The sequence below is a fragment of the Vulpes lagopus genome, chromosome 5, assembly GCF_018345385.1.
Source record: "Vulpes lagopus strain Blue_001 chromosome 5, ASM1834538v1, whole genome shotgun sequence".
NCBI lineage: Eukaryota > Metazoa > Chordata > Mammalia > Carnivora > Canidae > Vulpes > Vulpes lagopus.
The window spans coordinates 50,435,061-50,454,014 of NC_054828.1; the positions used below are offsets into that span (position 1 = coordinate 50,435,061).

Consider the following 18,954-nt stretch of genomic DNA (forward strand, 5'->3'; position numbering starts at 1 on the left):
GGGAAAAAATCTCATTGGGCCATTTGGTAAAAGGACTAGAAGCATTCTTTTCCCAGTATGACAGTGCATCAAAATCTCTGAGGTATCTGATCAAAATACACGTTTTCATCTTGTCCCAAACCTACTGGCTCAAAATCTCAGTACATGAAGCTTCTTAATCTTCATTTTCAACAAACTTCACAGGTGATTATTACACATTAAGAAGAATTTAGAAAACCCCTGCAAGCAGAAAATCAGAGATATCAGGTGGGAATGTGGGGAAAACAAGTAGGCACACCGGCAAAATGTGAATACATCTTCAATAAAGATGACTCAAATTATGAAATGCTAGATGGAAAGGGGTTTCTTGTGGAAATTAGTGAAATAATTGAGTTCTGCTAATTAATTTTTATGGTGCCAAACAATCAGATCATGTAGTTGAAAGATAACTGCCATAGAGTCTACAGGAAAAAATATTTTGGTTCACGTTTTGTTTCAGAAAAAAATTCCTTATTATGAATCTACTATTTTGTTATGAATAAGAGTCAAGTGAAGAGAATCTCATTTTTCTTTGCTGATTGAAGATCCTGCATTTTCTCAAAGCCCTAATTGCGATTTTCATTATCACTCACCAATGATAGTAACAGTTGGTATAAAGACCATAAAATATTGGGCTAAATGTGTATTATATCTATAGTATTCTAAGAGAGCAAATGGCCTTAGGGAGATGAGAATAGGTATTAAAAGTCTTGGGTGAATTGAAGTCTGGGTTTTTGCATCCACAGAGGGTGTGAATGGGGCTGGATGAGCTTCTGCTGAAATGTTCAAGCCCCAAAGCAGTCAAGTCATAGAACTAGGTGGAAGGAAAGAATATGAGGGCAGAGGGCTCCATCTCACATGGGCGGTGAGCCCAGTTGTGCACTAATTTGGAATATAAATAGATTGTTTGTCCTCAAGGTTGTTCCCAGCAGATACCCAGCACTGCCGTGCACTATACCAACTAGCAACTATCTAAAAATGACTCAAAACATGAACTCGACCAGATATGTAAGTGTGTGTGTACGTGTTAGCCAAATTCTTGATATTGCTTAGGGAAGAGAACATTTTGGTTAATTGGAGGTGCCAGTCAATTAGACGTCATATCAAGTATTTTTTTCTTCTTTGCTCACATTTTGCTGGCTGTGTTTTAGAATACATACTCTAGGATGAAGGATGTGTTCGTTTACTATAGTCAAAAAAAGAGAAATCAAGTCTGAGTACAGGATAATGGCAGAAGCAATAATCTGCTTTTGAATGAAAGAATGAAATGAATACAAATATATGGCGTCCAATTCTTTCTTTTTTGTTGTTTTTTCAAAATGAAGTATATTTCATTGTTTTTCCTCATTATGAAAAGCGATTCTTTTAAAAGAAAAGTGAAAATATGGAGGAGTAAAAATTAGAATAATAATTATAATAATAACTATAATAAACCTCTTAAGCCTATTATCTTGAAGACAACTATTGTAAACCTTGGCAAATATATTTTCAGTCTTTATCTGCACCCACTGCATATATTCATTCAATTTTACTTTTATTGTTTATAAATGTGATATCATAGTTTAGCTTATCAGTAAATTACTAATTTTCAACCACTTTTTACCTACAAAACACCTTCATATGATTCAATCTATACATCCTATTTTCCAATATTTATTTTCCCTTTAAAATATACCATGAATATCTTTCCATAATAAATTACTATAATTTCCACATAGTTTTCCATTATGTGGAAATTTATTAACTGATCCTCCTTTATTAGACATTTAGATTTTCATTTTTTCCTATTACTAATAGTGCTTCCATAAATATTCTTATGGCTAAATCTATCCCACATACTTCCACCTCCCCTGCCAAGGGATACATTTTCATAAGTAGAATTCTTGGATGAAAAGACATGCCCTAGAAACACATTTTTCTAGCCTACTATTTTTCCACAAATGTTCTGTGATGTTCTTTACTTTCTATGGCTACATCTACAGACAAAGACAAGTTTTGTTATTCACAACTTATACTAGCTACTAACATGTTGAACATAATACAGTGTTTTAGTAAAAAGCCTTGAAAATGACTTTTTCTTTGGCTGCTCCGTGTGTATGTGTATATCGGGGGTGGGGGCTGGCAAAATTACAAGCCCTAGATGCATTGATATCATTATCTTCCTATTTTCTTGGTTCAAAATTATTAACACTGTGATATTTAGAGACAATGAACAAGGTCTGCACTAATCAGATGAAACCTTCTCTCATTCCTCAAATGAACCCCTCAGGTGAAAACAAGTATTGAATGAGAAGGATTTAAATGAATTCCCGGCTTCTTTTCCACATTGAGCCTGTAGAAACCTTGTCTATAATTGTTTTTTTTAATTTTCCTGCATCCATGTTTCAGTTGCCCATCATAAACCTCAACTAAATCTTGAGGATTCTTTCCTCGCTGTCCTTGACTGTTCAGTCAAGAAAGCAAAGATAATCAAACTTGCAACGTCAATTTGCCAGGCTTCATGTTGAAGGACTGTGGAATTATAAAGTATTGTTACTGGTTGTGTTGAAAATAATAATTGAGGAACTATAGTCATAGCTCAGTGGTTCAGGAAAGCTGGGGTGACAATATGCAACTGATTTAAGGTAAATACCAAAGAACATCGTCTTCCCAGAAACTTGCAAGGTTAGAATGAATCTGGCAGTGAGCCAGAACTGGAAATCAAGAGGTTGGAGTCAAGACACCTGCACCAGCAATTCTCTGACTCATGTTCTCAAACCTGGCTTGTGGTCTCTCTGAGGTTAATGCCTTGACTTCTGACTGGCCTAAGACTTCATACATGGCTCTTTATACTACTGTGGAGTTGTTTTCTGTGTCTATCCCCTACACACTGTAGGGGCCATGGAAGTGAAGACCACAATGTGTTCATATCTCTAAGCAACCCAGAGGTCGAAGCTCTGGAGTCCCTAGTAAATGGATAAATAAGGCAATGCTGATTTTAAAAATCACAATTCTTTGTCATTTTTAAAGACTGGGTCCACAGGAGTAGTCCCCATGTTGCCAAATTAGGGATCAAAGGTAAAAATGTCTAAGACCCCTGAAAAAATAACCCTATAATTTCATTAATTTAATCATCTTATAGAAGTAAGTAATATCATTATTTACTTAATCTTTTCAAAGCTGACCTCCATTTATCAGAATTATTTATTCCTTTAAGCAGCTAGAAAAGTGATCTGAACACATTAGAATCTGTCTGAAGAGCAGCATTTAATTGGAAAGAAGATACCGAATTAAGGCCGAAACCTCCCAAATTATTAGAAGTCAGGGAGTTGAGGGAAGAGATAAGATGGAATGGACTGGAAAAAAGGACTGGAAGAAAAACTGTTACCAGGAAACCTGCTCCCTTTCTTTTCACCAACTGTTGGTCATTTACTACATGAGAAAGACAAGCCATTTACTTCTTTTTTTATTTTTATAAATTTATTTTTTATTGGTGTTCAATTTGCCAACATATAGAATAACACCCAGTGCTCATCCCATCAAGTGCCCACCTCAGTGCCTGTTACTCAGTCACTCCCACCCCCCGCCCACCTCCCCTTCCACCACCCCTAGTTCGTTTCCCAGAGTTAGGAGTCTCTCATGTTCTGTCTCCCTCTCTGATATTTCCCACTCATTTTTTCTCCTTTCCCCTTTATTCCCTTTCACTATTTTTTATATTCCCCAGATGAATGACTCATAGGTTATACCTCAGAGATGCTCAGCTTTGATTTTAGCTTTCTCGATGATCAGTTCTTGTGTGAGATGCAGGGAAGTAATCAGAGGAATCCAATATCCAAGTACCTGGCTCAGCTGGACCACAGACACTCTGAGAAACAGAGTTAGAGGTCAAAAAGTCTAGGTGGTTCCTTCAAAACGCAGGTATTCCCACAGACTCCCTATCAAAATTCTCGATGAACAAAAATGCCCAAGTTGCCATCTAGAGAATGTAACCTCATGGGGCAAAAGCCACACTGGCTTGTATATAGTTTTCTCTAACACCCTTTCCCTGACTCCAGGTCTTTGCAGCTGCTGTTCCCTCTGACTACAATGTCCCTATACACATACACCAGCTCTCTCTTCTCATTCAGCTCAAATGTGGCATTCTCAGAGTTGTCTTGATATCAAACTGCTTCTCCCCAAACCATTTTTCTCAATGGTCACACTCTCTTATTTTCTTCAAGGTATATGACAATATAAGAAACTACATTTTTTGTATATTTGTTTACCATCTGTCATTTCCCACTAGAATACAAGTTCTAGGAGAATGGGGCTTCCATCTTAGTCATCATTGTATCAGTGCTGCAGCATAGTGGTCACCCAATACATATTTGGTGAATGAATGAATGAATGAATGGATATGTAGAGAATCTCAGGTATGGTTTTTTGCCAAGAGTAGGTCCACTCTTTACTCTTAGCATCTTATTATGTAAGTGAATTTTGCTTAAACAAGGTAAGACAGGTCATGTGGAATGAGCAAGCTCTTCTTAGGAATTCAAGAAATTGGACGTAGTAATAGAGGAACACATTCCCTAGATGAGGGAAATGAGAAAGAAGCTGGCAAAGGATCCAAAGCAAGTGCCCTGCTAGGGTTGTAGGTAACGATAATCACATCCCAGGTACAAGGAGGACATGTTGAATAGCAAGCCAGTGTGTTGTTGGAGGCCCTTCAAGAGTCACAGAAGACATTAGAGCCCTAAAGCAGTCCACCAGGAGGTCATAATTCTATCTTAGTTTTACGGGCTTGTAAAGGAAATGTCTAGATAAAAGCAGCTTTCACACAAAAACATAAAAGAATCTGTGTTTCCAGATTCTGAGTAATGTTTTGTTAATTTTGAGTAGTTTAGTGTCAAGACAGAGCAGCACAACAGATTAATAACTGAAAATGGTACGCAGAAGGACACTACAAACTAGAGCATGAAACTGAGTCACGGTTAGCCAGGATAAGAGGACTTATGCGTGTTTCCAAGTTCCCAAGATTGACATTCCTCTCCGATGGTTCTTGGGTTTCTCTTGTTTCTCAATATTGCGATTATTAAAAAGAAAAAGCTGCACGAGGGTTATTTTGACTGTCACTCAAACAATTACATATCCTAATTCCAGACTGGTTTATATTCTGAAACTTGTTCACAGAAAACTCCTTCAAACATCAATAGATGTTAGTCACCCAAGGCCTGATTAATGAAAGGAGAGCCGTAGCATTGGCTGAGAGAGAATGTTGTTCTGCAATTAGGGCACAAATGATCTTTCAGTCTTCTGGCTGCAGATTATTTACTTTGGCCGTATTGAGAATAACCTGATATATGACAAGATTTATGAAACTCGAACAAAACTTCCAAAGCATACACATGAGCACTGCTGACCAGATGGAATTTCTCAGTATAGTCTGCATGGAAACAAAGCCACACGTCTCCACGGTGCAACCAAAGGGTCGTGTTGTTAATATTTTGCTATAAGCTCAAGCTTTTCTCATATTAGCCCCCCTTTTAAATCACTTTCTGTTGATGCTTGTTATTAGCAAGGATCACTGTTTACCTTGGATGGTATGAATGTATAGACCAAAACAGTGGCTCTGCTTACACACGCCCGTATATGTATACATATAGACAGACACGAACATACATATGCATAGGTGCGTGTATAGATAGGTGCTTATGAATATACACGTACGTACGTAATAAATACAAAATAAAGTTGACAAGTAAGAGTTTGGTCACACCAGCTCTTGGCAGTATATAATTAATCAAAGTTTGGCTTTTTTTTTTTTTAAGATTTTATTTATTTATTCATGAGACACAGAGAGAGGCAGAGACACAGGCAGAGGGAGAAGCAGGCTCCATACAGGGAGGCTGATGTGGGACTCGATCCCTGAACTCCAGGATCACGCCCTGGGCCAAAGGCATATATGCTCAACCACTGAGCCCCCCAGGCGCCCCAAAGTTTGCTTTTTACATTAAATTGGTTCTCATGCTGAAGTCAGAGAGTTGATTTTTGTCTTTGAAAACAGAACCATTATGTCCTCTAGTGTTAAAGTTCTGAGTTTCTTCCAACATATTTTCATATACCTGTAAGCTCTTGCATTTTTTGTTGTTGTGGGAACTGAAGTAATTTTTAATGCATGAAGATGTGCAGTCCCTCTGTTTAGGCATGTGCATCTTAGCTGCTTGAAAACAGAAAACTAAAAACATCATAGTTTCTGGTGTATCTTTTAGAAACACATAGAATATTAAGTACAGTGTTGTCACTTCTCATTTTAACTCCTTCTATATTTTATTTAAAAACTAAATAGATCACTATTTGTAACCGTTATCCATTACTAAACATAGTGCAAATATATCACTGTCATTTTATTTTTTATTATTATTATTTATTTATGATAGTCACAGAGAGAGAGAGAGAGAGGCAGAGACACAGGCAGAGGGAGAAGCAGGCTCCATGCACCGGGAGCCCGACGTGGGATTCGATCCCGGGTCTCCAGGATCGCGCCCTGGGCCAAAGGCAGGCGCCGAACCACTGCGCCACCCAAGGATCCCAGTCACTGTCATTTTAAATGTAAAATTATCATTTACGGAGACATCTTGTTCTCATTCATACCAATCAATATTCATTGAGGAAAAAAATGTTAGTTTTAACCATACCACGCCTCATCGAAAGTAAAGATAATTAAATATTTATGAGTGACATTATTCCAGTTTTTTAAAACTCAAATTTTTCAAGGGGATCCATGCACTCCTATGTTTATAGCAGTTTTAGCTACAATAGTCAAATTATGGAAGCAGCCCAAATGTCCATTGATAGATGAATGGGTAAAGAAGACGTGGTGTATGTAAGCTACGGAATATTATTCAGCCATAACAAAGAATGAAGACCAAGGTCAAAACTCTTAATTGGAATTTTTTAGCTCAAATACAAATTCCAGAATCATGTGAATGACACCCTGTTCCTCCTTATCCCATAATGTCTTTCCACACTGAAAGGAGAGGTCCTTTTCAATTCATGAAATAAATCGTTTGGTGGAATGCTCAGCTCAAACTTGAAATATTACTCTTGTCAGCAATCTTAGTGTTTTACCCTGTATGTAAAAATAAAACACAATCACTGAGAATGTAAACCTATATCCAAATTTTGTCTTCTCTCGTCTATGTTCTTTCTAAATATATTTGAAGGTTGTCTGAGGGGAGATAATATTGACCCTACCACCTATCTTGTACCAGGGGTTATTAAGAAGTTATATACTATCTTCCTCTCTTAACCATCACAGAAACTCCATGCAGTTCTTATTATATCATTTTCATAGATGATGAATTTAATGTTTAGAAAAGTCAAATAATTTGCCTAAAATCATGCATCTAGAACATGGTATAACCGGAATCCAAATTTCTAATTAAGAAAAAAAAAACAGCCTTAATATGTAATGATGACTTCGACAGATCTCTCCAAAATCAAGGGTACGCGTAAAATATACAATTTGTGATAAAGAGAATGCTTTTGACATGATCACTCCTTTATTTACTGACCTTAGCACTTTTACATTTACTATGAGGTTTGCAAGTCCGTAGGGAGTGAAATGATGCAGCAGTGAAATTAATCAATAAAGCGTTGAATCAGGCATGACCTCCGGGGCAAAGAAGCTGCTACGGCCTGAAGTATAACACGCTCCAACTAAGACAGGGGCCATAGAAATGCTAGAGCATCAGGGCCACGCCTGCCCCAAGACTGATGGGGAAAGCGGAGTGAACAAGGGGAGGAAGACAGGCAGAGCTTCTGGGGCCAGGCCTCTTAGGAGAGACCAGGCTATTGCTCTGACGTAGATCCACCAACTGACAACACCAAAGCACGGGCTTCATTCAGTAGGTTCCCTTGTGATGGGGGAGCCCTTCCATAGAGTGGTAAGAGTTAAGGTCTCTGGGAGCAGGCTGCTTGGATCTGAATTTCCACTGGCCACTTATTATCTATCTGCATGGTCTTCACGAGTAATTTCAACAAATGTCTTAGCTTCCTCATCTGGGAAATGGGTATGATGCCACGAAATGAAGTAATGTGTATGGAACATGAAGAATTAAATGTGGCACATGAGAAAATCCCATACCTGATACATATTCTTATTGTAAAAAAAAAAAAAGCAACTCTTTCCACTGCCTCTAGGACCAACACCTTTGCTCCTCTTTTTTTTTTTTTTTTTTTTGATGGTAAATTTATCTTTGAAGGTCAAAAAACCAACCCCCTCCGAAACCAACAACAACAACAAAAATCCCACCACAGAATTTCTCCTCTTCCTCCATAGCCTTGTGCTTCAACAACATCCTTCTTGCTTAACGAAACCTACTACATCTTTAAGAAGAAAGAGAGGCTAGGCCGGGTTGATTTATTTTTGCATCAGAACCTAGTTTGGTAATTGCATCCATGTGTTTACCTTTTAATTCTCATGTCAGTGATAAGATCAAAAATGGTCATTCCTAGGCACAACCTTGACGAAGCAGAACTTAGATCTTCTCTCCAAAAAGTGAAGCCGGTGTCTGATTACCAAGGCGAGCTGCGCTAGAATAAAATCATCTTCGTGGAACCAGAAAGAAAATAAAACATCTCAAAAGACTCAACAAACAGTTTTCTTTTTTAAAAAAAGGCATTCATATATAATGTACCCAGATGGATATTAAGAAGAATCTATGACATACTTGATCTAAGTCTTTAGGGTAGGATTAAGATATTACTCTTGTTGGCATTTAGGTATTATTACATGTGGCAAGAAAAGATTCAAGAATTTTGTGTGAAAAATACCCAGGTGTTAATGTGCTGGTTCAGTCAAGCATGCCCTAGAGACCTGGACCCCCCCAGGGATGCAATACTGTTCTGGTCTAGTGGGTACTGTCATCAATGTGACCTTTACAGAGGTGGCCTGAATAAGTTATCACCATAAAGCGCTTGGAATGAAAAGCACCACATCAGTACTTACTGTGCTTTGCATTTTTTATGACTCAAATCTTCTACAAAAGATGAGCAGCTCCTAAAGATATTACAAAAGTGGTTTATAAATAGGAAGTAGCTATGCTTGCAGTTCATTGGTTTCTGAAAAGTTGTAATTGCTACATGAATATTTTTATAACGTAAATGTTAATTGAAACATTCACTAAATAACAGAAAAATGGCAGACCTATAAATAACAATGCTACTTAAGGAGTGGAAAGGCTTATTTTTAGAAAATGTGAAGGTATGGTTTTTGTTTCCTTCCTACAAAAAAGACTAATAAAAATAAAACCCTCCCTGGAAATAAGACTACCATCCACTTACGGGGTATCTCTTCACGTGTTGCCGGATGAGCAATCACCACTGATGCCTACATCTTGGTGTGGGGCATCCCAACACGGTTGCCATTTTATTTCTTCCTATTGAAGAAAAGATACAGCTGTTTTTATCAGCTATAAAAGATAATTTTGCTACATTAACCCCGTAAGTTTGATAGATCCAGCAAGGCTTCGATGGTATAATGGCTTAATTTTTCATTCCAATAATAACCTCCTGCCATTTAAAATGAATAGGATCAAAACCAAACATTCCTGTGCTATAATGTGATCTGTGACCGATGCACATACTGTTTAGGAGGCCCTGGGCAGGGACGTCCCCGCCCCCTTTCCAGTTCACCCAAAGGCAGTAAAAACCATGAACACCAGGGAAAGGGTGGGTGGTAGAGGAGCTCAAGGGAAAGCGACCCAACAGTCCTCTACTCTTAAATCCATAATTGGCCATAGGCCTGATTCAGGATGAGGCATGTTTTAGGATCTTTACATAGTGCTGTGATTGTTTCTCAATCACTATCTTCTTCAGCTTTGAGCAGCAACCTGGAAACTTCTCGTCTATGTCTTTCCCTCTTTTTCTTTCCCCCGCCTCCCTTTTACCATTATATGCATAAAAAGTTAGTAATTCGATTATTCACTTGTTTGTACAGATTTTTTTTTGGTTGACAACTTAGAAGTGTCTCGCTTTAAATGCCAGAACATATCTTGATACGTTTAAGTGAAATTAAGGTCATGCAAGTTTGTGCCAACAAGCTACTAAGGCTTTATGTAGTTATTGATTTATCTACCTAATGAAACTGAATATCAGCAAATTGTTTTTCATTTTTTATAAGGGAGATCACTTTCTGGAAGGAAAATTTAGTGAACTCATGTGCAGATTTCCTATTTGGGGAATGTGGTAGATTTATTTTCATTGGTACATCAACATTTTCATCTACTGTTCTTTCCTATATATGCTCTTTTTTTTTTGCAAATGATTATAATCCTTCAACAAAAAAGTGCAAAAACATTTTAAACTCTTTTCTCCTTAATTAAGTCATTACTCATTGTTTTTTTCTACTTGTTTTATTTTCCACTTTGTATGCTTTTCTATGTCTTCTATGTTTTTTAGTCGATCTCTTTAATCATTCAGTCATGTTCCCAAGTTTTCTAAATAGAATATCTTTTACTTCTAAAATTGGAGGAACACCTGCATATATAATTTTTAAAAATACCTTTCAAATTGTTTCACAATTTCATGCTATGCCTGTAGAAATTTGCAAAAGAAAACCTCACTGTTGCCATGAGTGAGCTATGTGAAATCCCATACAAGGAGTACTAGCATTGTCAGAGAATAAAGGAATCATTTTTGGGTTTGATTTCTTTATATGAGAGAGACAGAGAGCATGTATGTGGTGGGGGGTTAGAGGGAGAGGGAGAATCTAAAGCAGCTTCTACACTGATCCTGTGTAGAACTCAGTCTCAAGACCCTGAGATCATGACCTAAGCCAAAAAATCACTGGTCAAGCACTTAACTGACTGAGCCACCCAGGTGCCCTAAGGATCATTTTTAGGTCAACTGTTTAAAAACACTTATATCGTAGTAAAGGAAGTAGGTTTTTTTGGATGATTTTGAAAAATGTATACCTCTCTCTGTCTAGTAAATAATACTCTTCCAAATGCAACAATACTATTGAAAATATTGCCTGGGTGAGGGTCCCAAACACAATTTCTTTTCTGTCCCTTTAAATAAAGAAACACTTCTTTTCAAAATAATTTCTAATTCACAGAAAAATTATAAGAATAGTGCACCAAACTTCTGGATATTCTTACCCAGATTCACCAAGTTTTAATGCTTTGCCACAGTGCTGCTTTATCATTGTCTCTGTAGATATTTTGCATTTTTTTCCCCAAACTATATGGGAAGAACTGCATACATCATGCCCTTTAACCCTTAATGTTTTGCTATTTATTTCCTAAAAGCAAGTGTTTGAATTCAGAAAATTGACTGCTGATATAATGCTGTTATCTAATACACAGCTCATATTTAAATTTTTTTTATTTTTCCAATAATATCCTTTATAAGAATGTTTTCCAATACAGGATGCGGTCCAGGATCTTTTCAGTACCCTTTAATCTGGAACAGCTCATCAGACTTTGTCTTCCTGGGATTTCACATGCAAAAATACTGAAAAAATACAGGCCAACTGTTGTACACAAAATCTCATTATTTGGTTTTTTCCCGATGTTTCCTTAGGTGCAGGTTGTCCATTTTGGCTGGAATACTGCATCAGCAAGATTTCCCTCCAGATTATTACATCAGAAGGGATATGATGTCCTTGTGCCCTCTACTAATGACATTGCTTTTGATTCCTTGGTTAAGGTAACACCGCAGCAAACATCCCTACTACAAAGAGTTCGAGATTTGTCTTCAGCACATTTTTTCTTCCTTTTCCTTCTCCTCTTTTCTTCCTCCTCCTTCCCACCCTCTCTTCTTCTTCCTCTTGTTTTTAAGACTAAGAATATAGAATCAATGTATTGCATTTGAAAGTCACTTATATTAGTTTTTCCTCTTAATTGCAAATATTTTGTTTGAAATAAGTTATTTCTCCTTGCATTTCATTTTAGAGTTCACCTCCACCCTTGTCGGTTTTATTTCATTTTTTGAATATGGAGGATATTTATGATTCATTGGGAGCACCTGGCTGCTGCAGTCAGTTCAGCATCCAACTCTTGGTTTTGGTTCAGGTCGTGATCTCAGGGTCATGAGATCAAGCCCCATGTCAGGCTCTGCTCAGCACAGAGTCTGCTTAAGATTTTCTCTCCCTCTCCCTCTGCTTCTCCTCTTCCTGCTGCTCTCTCTCAAAAAATAAATAAATCTTTTTTAAAAAAAGAATTGTTATGATTCTGAAAGAATTCTACAAAACACTATATGCAGAGAAAATTACTCTTTGTTACAACTCTCTCCCCTCCCCACTAAAAATCAGTCCCATAAGTTTCTGGTTTATCCTTTCCTATGGTTCTTTTTACAAAAATAAGCTTATTTTCTTTTCTCCATTCTTGCATACAGGATAGCATGTTATAAAGACTTGCTTGTACTTTGCTTTTCTCTTCTTAACACTAAATATTGGAAATTCATCTCTATCAGTTCATAAACATCTTCATTCTTTCTTATAGCTGCATGGTGCTCTACTGTGTGTATGCACTGAACATTATTCTCTGTCCTGGGAATTCAGAATTGCCAGTAGTTTATAATTACAAGTGATGCTTGTTAGAGGTACATCTTCAGGCTAAATTTCTAGAAGTGGAATTTCTGGGCAAAATGCATTTATAATTTTGCTAAATACTGTCAGATTCTCCTTCAAAAGTGTTGTTCCACTTTGCACTGCTACCAGTAATGAATGAGAAAACCTGTTTTCCAACAGCCTCTCCAACACTATATTGTCAATTTTTGGAAATTTTTCCTAACTAGTGAGAAATAATAGTGAGGGCAGGGTTGAATTTATTAACAACATTCCTTTATGAAGGAAGTTGAACAAGTCTTTTAATAGACTTGAAGGCCATTTTAATATCATTTTAAAAATTACATATTTAGGTGCTTTGCTCATTTTGAAATTTTTATCTTTTTTTCCTTAATCTTCAAAAGTTCTTTGTAGAATAAAACATTATCCCTTTAAATAAGATATATCATGCAAATATTGTTTCCAAATTTGCCACATCTTTAGAAAAAAATTTTAATTTTTTAATTTAGTAAAACATATAAAGCTTTTATTGTTCCTGGATTTTCGAGTCATTGTTCTAAAGAAAGCTTTCCCCTACACCTAGGCTATGCTTTATTCTTATATTTGTACAATTTAATTTTCACATTTAAAAATTTAATACATTTGGATTGTGTTACTTTGTGTAGTTTGAGGATTGGGTTTACTTTTAATAAAAAAATTAGCATTGGAACTAGCAAGTCAATAAAGGCTTGGAAAAATTATGGGATATTTAGGCATAGTCCCTTTTTGCTGAGTAATTCCCTGTTAACTTCCTCCTTTAAAAAAAAATCTCTCTATGGGTTAACTTTGATAAACTTTATTTTCCTTGAAAACCATACATTTCCTTTAGCTTTTCAGATTTACTTGCACGGAGGTATGCTAAGTAATTTCTTAGAGTTTTTAAATATTTCCTCTGAATCAATAGTTATTTGTTCTTGTCATTTCTTATTTTGTATATTTGTGCATTCTCCTTATTTCTTGATTAAATAGTGCCTATGTGTTTATTTTTTTTCAAAGAAACAGAACTTTGGTATATTAAATTGACCTGCTATTCTACTATGTTCTACCTCATTAATTGCTATTTTTATTTTTATTGATTCTTTCCTTGTGCTTCTTTTTTCTTCACTTTGTTTTTCTTTCTCTACATTTTTGAATTGGAAATTGAATTCATTTACTTTTATTATTTTATTTATATTGATACACGTGCTCAAAACTGTGAAGTTTTCTGATTGTACTTCAGATGAATAACATAAAGTCAAGTATATATTATTCATTATAATTATTTCTCAGAAATACTTTAATTCTGTTTGCATTTCCCCTTTTGGCTAAGAGTAAAGATTTTTTTTTTTTTAACATCTCCAAGTAGAATAAGCTTACATTTAATTTTTTTTATTTTTAGCTTTATTCTATTATAATCAGAGAATGTTGTCTTTAGTATTTAAATGGTCTATAACTTATGCAATCACTCAGTAACTTATTATATGATCAATTTTTGCGAATATTCTACATGCACTTGACAAGAAGTTACATTCTCTATTATTGGAGTGTTTTGTTTGCTATGTATCTGTAAGATCTTATTACTAATTATGTTGTTCAATTCTGCTATATTCTTATTTTTTTAATTCAGTTGACTTCTTTTATAATAAGTATGGAGTGTTAAAACATTTTATTATCAATGTTTCTTTTCATTTGATTCAAAGATATCCATAACTAAAATCTACATTATAAATTACAACTTTTAGAAATACAGAGAAGTCTTGCTTAATGCTTTGGGGCCTGAATTCTCTTTGTCTGATGTCAAGATTAAAATATCTCCTTTTCTATTATTATCCTCTGCCTATTTTATGCCTATTTTGGCAAATATATTTGCCTTTTTGATTATTCTATTTAGGTATATGCAAGCAGAGAGTTAGGTTTTGTTGTATGAAACAATGTGAATGTCTTTTTCTTTTAATGGGCTAACTCAGCCCATTCTATATCTTTATATGACTGTTATGTTTCATTTAAAATGTCATAATATTTTGTGTCGTAATTTCTGTGCATATTATGTTATTTTTAGTGTGTTTCTTTCCTCTGCGTGGTATGACTTTTTGCTCTTTTTTTCCATTTTTTCTTTCTTTTGTTATCAAGAAAGGTTTGTATAATTAGCAATACTGTACTCTACATTTGCAAGCTGCATATGTTAACCAAACTTATTGTGGTGATCATTTCACAATATACATATATATCAAATCACTATGTTGTACACCTAAAATGAATACAATGTTATATGTCAATTATATCTTAAGTAAAAATAAGTAAGTAGTTTTTATTTTTGTTCTGGTGATTACCTTCATATTTGTGACTTTTACAGGGCCTTTATAAACCCCCTCTTTCCTTAACCTTTTTGTGAATGGTTTGTCAGTTATGAATTGTTTCAACTCCCACCTATTTTACCTATAGTAGATTTAAGAATCTTGATCTACTTTGTTCTTTCTCTATTCCTTTTCTTCACATTTTAAAAGTTGTATTCTTTCCATTTTTGAGCATATAACATTTATATGCCATTATCCCACCCATTTTTCCACTTTTATTTTATGGTTACATCTATAATGATATATATTATATACTCACCATTAGTTCTTTACCCTAAGTTTTCCCAGTCATCTCTTAGCCAGATAAAGATCTGCCTTTAACAGATTCTTTAGGAAGGGTTAATGAATAAATTATTCTCTGAATCCTTGAAAACTGTTTTTCTGTAACACCTGATACTTGAAAGTCAGCTTGGTGATATATAAAATCCTTGAGTTAAATTTTCTTTGCTTGAGTTTCTTAAATGCTATGCTGTTGTTGCTATGGCTTGTGTGTTACACTTGAGTAATCTGAACCAGCCCGATGTTTTAGCCTTTTAAATAATTTGTGAATTTTCCTGAAGGCCCTGAGGATATTCATTTTTCTTCTTCCCAATTTCATTTATACATATTTTATTTCTTCTTTTTATGTCTTCCATTTCAACCAGTTTTTCTATGCTCTTTTTTATGTCTTTCTTTATTTCATTTTCATTCTCTTTATAGTTTTCCTGATATTTTTCAATGCCCCTTACAAAATTTTTATTTGAACCTCTTCACCATTGGGCACCTTGTAATTTATTCTTCATTTTTAAATTTCTGAGATAATTTTGTTTCTTTAATTTCCTTGCTGAGTCCTATCAGTTCTCATTGCACTTATTGCCATTCTGTTATTGTCCAATTCTGTTCTTAATATTTGAATTTCTGATTATAGCTGTAATATGTGTATATTACAATAAGAATATACGTGGGGAGTATTATGCTACAGCAGGTCACTCCTGCTTCATGATTTTAGAGGGTGAAATTTTTATCATCTGAAATATTGCAATTCTTATTTTCTGTTTTTCTTTTTAAAGTAGTTTTATATAAAACTAGTTCCTATACCTAGGTAGTTAAACAGGGGTCCTCATTCACAAGCTCCCTCTTCTGTCAGTAAAATAAAATGCAATTTTTAAATGGGTGATTTTATTGGTTGGGTAGAGGGAGAGGTTGTTGTACCTTTAAGTTGGCTTTTCATCAGGATCCTTAATTTTTATCCTACTTTTTTTTTATCTTCAACTATCACATTTCCAAGGGTCATACTCTTTCTCCATTCTATGCAAAGTTCCTAATATTGTCAAATTCCCATAATAATGTGGGGGAATGGGTCCTGTGTGGTTTTATTTGCACTTCTGTTGATTTCATTTTTAGGAGGATAGGTAGAGTATGGATTCAAGCAGCCACCATTTTTTTTCTAAGACAAACTTTTTATTTGAATTGTATATTCTGCCTATAATGTGCTTTTTAAATGTGCTGCTTGATGTAAAAAGTAAATTTCTTTACTCTTTTTTATTCAACTGACCCTTCTAAAACTGTTCTCCTCTGGCACCTAATCAGACATTTTGAAAGAGGCTTCATGTTAATTTTTGCATAATCAGCCTTCTTTCCAAATTTAAGTGTTTCTTTTTGGAATGGGACACATATTTCCTGACCCAGTTTGTCAAGGAAGATTATCCAACAGCTTGTGTAATGGCTTCAATATTTATTGCCAGCAAAATACGAATCTTAGGAAGATTCATATTTTCTATTTTTAAAAATTGTATTCTATTAGTCTTCCTCTCCCCTGAATAAAATTAGAATTAGTATTAGAACTATAGATGGTCCCCAACTTATGAAGGTGCAAAAGCAATATGCATTGAGTGGAAACTGCACTTTGAATTCGGATATTTTCTTGGGCTAGGGACATGCAATATTCTCTCATGGTGCTGAGCAGTGGCAACGAATTGCAGCTCTCAAGTCAGCCACATAATACATTTACAACTGCTCTATACCCACACAGTCATTCTGCTCATCCACTTTTAGTACAGGATTCAATAAATTACATGAGGTATTTGACACTTCATCATAAAATAGGCTTTGTGTTTTATTTGTTTCATGTTTTTATTTAAATTCCAGTTAGTTAACATACAGTATAATGTTAGTTTCAGGAGTAGAACTCAGTGATTCATCACTTACATTTAACACCTAGTGCTCATCACAAAAAGTGCCCTCCTTAATACCCATCACCCATTTAGCCCACTTCCCCCACTCAACTCCTGTCCAGCAACTCTCAGTTTTTTCTCTAGAATTAAGTCTGTTTTATGGTTTGCCTCTCTTTTTTTCCCCTATGTTCATCTGTTTCTTAAATTCCACATATGAGTGAAATTATACGGTATTTGTCTTTCTCTGACTGCATTATTTTGCTTAGCATAATACTTTCTAGCTCTATCAATATTGTTGCAATATTGGAAGATTTCACTCTTTTTAATGGCTGAATAATATCCCAATGCATATATATATACCACATCTTCTTTATCCATTCATCAGTTGATGGATCTTTGAGCTCTTTCCATAATTTAGCTATTTCCAATAATGCTGCTATAAACATCAGGGTGTATGTGTTCTCTCATATCAGTATTTTTGTATCTTTTAGGTAAATACCTAGCAGTGCAATTGCTAGATCATAGGGTGGTTCTATTTGTAACTTTTTGAGGAACCTCCATACTGTTTTCCAGAGTGGCTGCACCAGTTTGCATTCCCACCCATAGAGTAACAGGGTTCCCCTTTAATCAAATCTTTGCCAATCTCTGTTGTTTCCTGTGTTATTAATTTTAGGTATCTTACAGGTGTGAGGTGATATCTCATTGTAGTTTTGATCTATATTTCTCTGATGATGAGTGATGTTGAGCATCTTTTCATGTGTCTGTTAAAATAGGTTTTGCGTTAAATGGTTTTCCCAAACTATAAGCTAACGTAAGTGCTCTGAACACATTTGAGGTAGGCTGGGCTAAGCTATGATGTTTGGTAAGCTAGGTGTATTAAATACATTTTCAGCTTATGATATTTTCAACTTATGATGGGCTTATTAGAATGTAAGCCCACTGTAATTCAAGGAAAATCTGTACAAGAATTGTAAAATGCTGGGTCTCATATAAAACTAACATTTATGTGATGTTTTGTGCAACTCATTATAGATGATCATTTGAAGGTAAATAAATATCTTACTCATCATTCACACTGACAAAAATCTAGGCATAAATCTATGCTACTTCATAACAATGACCAGCAGCCATAGGAATAATAAGAACTAATGAGAGATAAACCTAAAATAGTGTATATTAAATTTAGAAAATAAAATTTGAAATAATGTTACAAGGTGAGTTAATACTGACAAATCTCAGAAAATTTAGAAGGTTTTTTTTAAGTTTTGTATTATTTTCTGACAAACAATGTCTGAAAATTTAGGATATTTGAATAGCAGGTCATTCTGTAGACTTTAAGAGCACATTTTCACTATTTTGAAGATGCTGGTCAAATTGGTTAGATTTTGCCAAATATTTACTGTGTAGAGAGTGGTGATGATAAATAAACATTATGTACAAGCCTTTTGTGATTGAATGGTCAATTCAGTTGAACAAAAATTAAAAAATAAAATAAATTACAGAACTGTCAAGTAGGAACCTAAATTACATGACATAGTGTCAATAAGTGTCTAAAAGACAGTTTGCTCACTTATGTTATAAAGTCTAAAACTTCACCTAATCTCTAGAAAGATTTATCTTAGTAATATATTGAGCAATAGGAATTTTCCATGTAAAGGCACGCTAGCACTAAAGAACTTAATAAGGTAAAAAAAATCCCTGAATTGAAAAAAGGAGTGATGTTTTGACACTATAATATTTATATCTCTAAAAGAAAGAAAGGTATGAGCGGCCTACTCTAGTACCTACTGACTTCAGAGTCATCTCCTTTATTTTGCTCACCTACTAAAAGCCTATATTTAGTTTACAGGTACTTATAGGTCCTATGGTGCCAAATAATGTA

General features: G+C 35.0%; 1 long non-coding RNA gene across 6 annotated transcripts in view; it reads right to left on the minus strand.

Annotated features, from left to right (window-relative positions):
- LOC121491448 overlaps positions 1-18,954 on the minus strand; it is a 178,579-nt gene that overhangs the window by 69,590 nt on the left and 90,035 nt on the right. Inside the window, exon 2 of one of the 6 annotated variants that reach the window (XR_005987980.1) lies at positions 9,322-9,416. The exons of the other annotated variants lie outside the window; for them this stretch is intronic. This is a non-coding gene — a long non-coding RNA (uncharacterized LOC121491448). The remainder of the gene's footprint in view (positions 1-9,321; positions 9,417-18,954) is intronic. 6 annotated transcript variants of the gene reach the window in all.